A 5433-nucleotide genomic window follows, 5' to 3' on the forward strand; every position below is an offset into this window, starting at 1 on the left:
GTATTAGCTCTAGAATTACCACAGTTATCCAAGTAATGTTTTGTACGATCTAAGAAACCAAAACTGATTTAATGAGCCATTCGCGGTTTCACCTTAATTCGGTATGTACTTAGACATGCATGGCTTAATCTTTGAGACAAGCATATGACTACTGGCAGGATCAACCAGGGAGCTTAGTTATTATTGTAAATTTAAATTTTCGTCGTCGGCCCTCCCTGTAAGACCGATCGACGTTAAGCCATTTCTCTTTTGTATGTAACACACATTTCATAAATTTTGTACCTCTTATAGAGGCCAAATATTCTCCTCCTCCTCTCATAAAGCACGAAAATCACTTTCACGCCGTGCATCCATCGTGCAAGCACGTAGACCACACACGCTGGACAATATAATAAAAGATAGCGCGGACAGTGGCATGCTATACAAATCGAGAAAGCGCGTACAGTGATCATGCTGGTCATTTTGCCACCAAATTTTATAATCTTTATCATTAGAGCGGGCCCACCAACCTCGTCTCTGTACTTTATACATTTCTCCTCCATCTGCACACACCTTTTCAAACATTAACGGAGAGAGTTCCTTGGACTTGCTTTAAATGTACATATTAGATATGTTGGAATCTCTCTCCTTTAGAAGTTTCCCCAGCCTTAAAACTTCTTTCATTTTTACTCCTCTCTCCATACTTATTTTCCTCTCTGAACGTATCAGAGAGGATTTTATTTCTGACACCTCTTGACTTTTCTTAAATTCAGGGACGTAATTTTGTTCATAATTCAGTGGACTTTTGTGTATTTTATACTTTAAATATTTCCAAACAGTCTCCCTTCTAAAAGTGATAGAACGAATTTTCGTCTAACACTACTTTCTTGGTTCAAAAATTTTATACAATCTTATAACTTTTTCAGTTTTAACAAATTTTGGTTACAGACAGTTGATGCTCAGTTTGTACAAGTATGCAACATTTATAAGTGCATACAGGTCACCAGCCTTATATTACAAGGCTCACCACATATGGGCCATTCGGTCTTAGACACCGACCCGTGGTAATGCTGTGTGGAGATTAATAATAATCCGCAACGGAAAACCGGAACGAGAATAGTCGAGAAAGTATATTCTCGAGGAGCGGTAGACTGCTTTTCAACCGAAGTCATAAAAGAGCCACACGCTCGACGCTACTCCCGACCGGTCCGAGCGAACCGAAAGTGCCTTCCTATAAATACCGAACGGCCGGCCGCTAGGTCGGCGACGCATGGGCTTACGCCCAGGCGTATGCCTGTGCAAACCGCCGTGAGAGCGTACCATCCCGCCGGCACGGTAAAACTTAGACTGAAAATATCGTCGAACATATCCTTTCATTTTATAACGTTCTATACATGAAAATTAATAAATTAACATGCAGGACATAATAAATTCACATTCTCATGTAAATCATGGGTTTAATTAATATTTTAAAAAATTTTAAAACCGCCCAGAACCGATGAGATGAAAATATTAAAACGATATTTTTGCATTTTCTTACGGTAAAACATTAACAAATAAGCGACTATAGCAATATAAAACTCCATTTGTAATTTAATTAATCAAAATTAATATTTTTTTTTGATTTTTCAGCGATCCAGAACCGATGAGACGAAAACATTAAAACGATATTTTTGCATTTTCTTACGACAAAACATTAACAAATACGAGACTATAACAATATAAAACTACATATGTAATTTAATTAATCAAAATTAATAATTTTTTTCGATTTTTCAGTGATCCAGAACCGATAAGTCGAAAATTTTAACAATCATATTTTTGCATTCTGTACCGTGGATCCATCGTTAAACGCTATTAAACTAACGTCCGTGATGGTATAAATGCAGATTTTCGCTCCGTTTAGCCAAAATAACGAACTTTAGGTGCGCTCCGAAATATTTCAAAGTCCCAGCGGCGTATTGCTTCGCCTCTTAGAACCGATTAGTCGAAAATTTTAACAATCATATTTTTGCATTCTGTACCGTGGATCGATCGTTAAACGCTATTAAACTAGCGTCCGTGATGGTATAAATGCAGATTTTCGCTCCGTTTAGCCAAAATAACGAACTTTAGGTGCGCTCCGAAATATTTCAAAGTCCCAGCGGCGTATTGCTTCGCCTCTTAGAACCGATTAGTCGAAAATTTTAACAATCATATTTTTGCATTCTGTACCGTGGATCCATCGTTAAACGCTATTAAACTAACGTCCGTGATGGTATAAATGCAGATTTTCGCTCCGTTTAGCCAAAATAACGAACTTTAGGTGCGCTCCGAAATATTTCAAAGTCCCAGCGGCGTATTGCTTCGCCTCTTAGAACCGATTAGTCGAAAATTTTAACAATCATATTTTTGCATTCTGTACCGTGGATCCATCGTTAAACGCTATTAAACTAACGTCCGTGATGGTATAAATGCAGATTTTCGCTCCGTTTAGCCAAAATAACGAACTTTAGGTGCGCTCCGAAATATTTCAAAGTCCCAGCGGCGTATTGCTTCGCCTCTTAGAACCGATTAGTCGAAAATTTTAACAATCATATTTTTGCATTCTGTACCGTGGATCGATCGTTAAACGCTATTGAACTAACGTCCGTGATGGTATAAATGCAGATTTTCGCTCCGTTTAGCCAAAATAACGAACTTTAGGTGCGCTCCGAAATATTTCAAAGTCCCAGCGGCGTATTGCTTCGCCTCTTAGAACCGATTAGTCGAAAATTTTAACAATCATATTTTTGCATTCTGTACCGTGGATCCATCGTTAAACGCTATTAAACTAACGTCCGTGATGGTATAAATGCAGATTTTCGCTCCGTTTAGCCAAAATAACGAACTTTAGGTGCGCTCCGAAATATTTCAAAGTCCCAGCGGCGTATTGCTTCGCCTCTTAGAACCGATTAGTCGAAAATTTTAACAATCATATTTTTGCATTCTGTACCGTGGATCGATCGTTAAACGCTATTGAACTAACGTCCGTGATGGTATAAATGCAGATTTTCGCTCCGTTTAGCCAAAATAACGAACTTTAGGTGCGCTCCGAAATATTTCAAAGTCCCAGCGGCGTATTGCTTCGCCTCTTAGAACCGATTAGTCGAAAATTTTAACAATCATATTTTTGCATTCTGTACCGTGGATCCATCGTTAAACGCTATTAAACTAACGTCCGTGATGGTATAAATGCAGATTTTCGCTCCGTTTAGCCAAAATAACGAACTTTAGGTGCGCTCCGAAATATTTCAAAGTCCCAGCGGCGTATTGCTTCGCCTCTTAGAACCGATTAGTCGAAAATTTTAACAATCATATTTTTGCAGTCTGTACCGTGGATCGATCGTTAAACGCTATTGAACTAACGTCCGTGATGGTATAAATGCAGATTTTCGCTCCGTTTAGCCAAAATAACGAACTTTAGGTGCGCTCCGAAATATTTCAAAGTCCCAGCGGCGTATTGCTTCGCCTCTTAGAACCGATTAGTCGAAAATTTTAACAATCATATTTTTGCATTCTGTACCGTGGATCCATCGTTAAACGCTATTAAACTAACGTCCGTGATGGTATAAATGCAGATTTTCGCTCCGTTTAGCCAAAATAACGAACTTTAGGTGCGCTCCGAAATATTTCAAAGTCCCAGCGGCGTATTGCTTCGCCTCTTAGAACCGATTAGTCGAAAATTTTAACAATCATATTTTTGCATTCTGTACCGTGGATCGATCGTTAAACGCTATTGAACTAACGTCCGTGATGGTATAAATGCAGATTTTCGCTCCGTTTAGCCAAAATAACGAACTTTAGGTGCGCTCCGAAATATTTCAAAGTCCCAGCGGCGTATTGCTTCGCCTCTTAGAACCGATTAGTCGAAAATTTTAACAATCATATTTTTGCATTCTGTACCGTGGATCCATCGTTAAACGCTATTAAACTAACGTCCGTGATGGTATAAATGCAGATTTTCGCTCCGTTTAGCCAAAATAACGAACTTTAGGTGCGCTCCGAAATATTTCAAAGTCCCAGCGGCGTATTGCTTCGCCTCTTAGAACCGATTAGTCGAAAATTTTAACAATCATATTTTTGCATTCTGTACCGTGGATCGATCGTTAAACGCTATTGAACTAACGTCCGTGATGGTATAAATGCAGATTTTCGCTCCGTTTAGCCAAAATAACGAACTTTAGGTGCGCTCCGAAATATTTCAAAGTCCCAGCGGCGTATTGCTTCGCCTCTTAGAACCGATTAGTCGAAAATTTTAACAATCATATTTTTGCATTCTGTACCGTGGATCCATCGTTAAACGCTATTAAACTAACGTCCGTGATGGTATAAATGCAGATTTTCGCTCCGTTTAGCCAAAATAACGAACTTTAGGTGCGCTCCGAAATATTTCAAAGTCCCAGCGGCGTATTGCTTCGCCTCTTAGAACCGATTAGTCGAAAATTTTAACAATCATATTTTTGCATTCTGTACCGTGGATCGATCGTTAAACGCTATTAAACTAGCGTCCGTGATGGTATAAATGCAGATTTTCGCTCCGTTTAGCCAAAATAACGAACTTTAGGTGCGCTCCGAAATATTTCAAAGTCCCAGCGGCGTATTGCTTCGCCTCTTAGAACCGATTAGTCGAAAATTTTAACAATCATATTTTTGCATTCTGTACCGTGGATCCATCGTTAAACGCTATTAAACTAACGTCCGTGATGGTATAAATGCAGATTTTCGCTCCGTTTAGCCAAAATAACGAACTTTAGGTGCGCTCCGAAATATTTCAAAGTCCCAGCGGCGTATTGCTTCGCCTCTTAGAACCGATTAGTCGAAAATTTTAACAATCATATTTTTGCATTCTGTACCGTGGATCCATCGTTAAACGCTATTAAACTAACGTCCGTGATGGTATAAATGCAGATTTTCGCTCCGTTTAGCCAAAATAACGAACTTTAGGTGCGCTCCGAAATATTTCAAAGTCCCAGCGGCGTATTGCTTCGCCTCTTAGAACCGATTAGTCGAAAATTTTAACAATCATATTTTTGCATTCTGTACCGTGGATCGATCGTTAAACGCTATTGAACTAACGTCCGTGATGGTATAAATGCAGATTTTCGCTCCGTTTAGCCAAAATAACGAACTTTAGGTGCGCTCCGAAATATTTCAAAGTCCCAGCGGCGTATTGCTTCGCCTCTTAGAACCGATTAGTCGAAAATTTTAACAATCATATTTTTGCATTCTGTACCGTGGATCCATCGTTAAACGCTATTAAACTAACGTCCGTGATGGTATAAATGCAGATTTTCGCTCCGTTTAGCCAAAATAACGAACTTTAGGTGCGCTCCGAAATATTTCAAAGTCCCAGCGGCGTATTGCTTCGCCTCTTAGAACCGATTAGTCGAAAATTTTAACAATCATATTTTTGCATTCTGTACCGTGGATCGA

General features: G+C 39.2%; 1 non-coding gene across 1 annotated transcript in view; it reads right to left on the bottom strand.

The window, feature by feature from the left end:
- LOC143307085 (small subunit ribosomal RNA) overlaps nucleotides 1-171 on the bottom strand; it is a 1923-nt gene extending 1752 nt beyond the window's left edge. The window contains exon 1 of the ribosomal RNA XR_013064322.1: nucleotides 1-171. This exon is cut by the window's left edge and continues 1752 nt beyond it. This is a non-coding gene — a ribosomal RNA (small subunit ribosomal RNA).
- Between the last annotated feature and the right edge of the window lie 5262 nt (nucleotides 172-5433).

The sequence above is a fragment of the Osmia lignaria genome, unplaced genomic scaffold (genome assembly GCF_051020975.1).
Source record: "Osmia lignaria lignaria isolate PbOS001 unplaced genomic scaffold, iyOsmLign1 scaffold0043, whole genome shotgun sequence".
NCBI classification, from domain to species: Eukaryota; Metazoa; Arthropoda; class Insecta; order Hymenoptera; family Megachilidae; genus Osmia; species Osmia lignaria.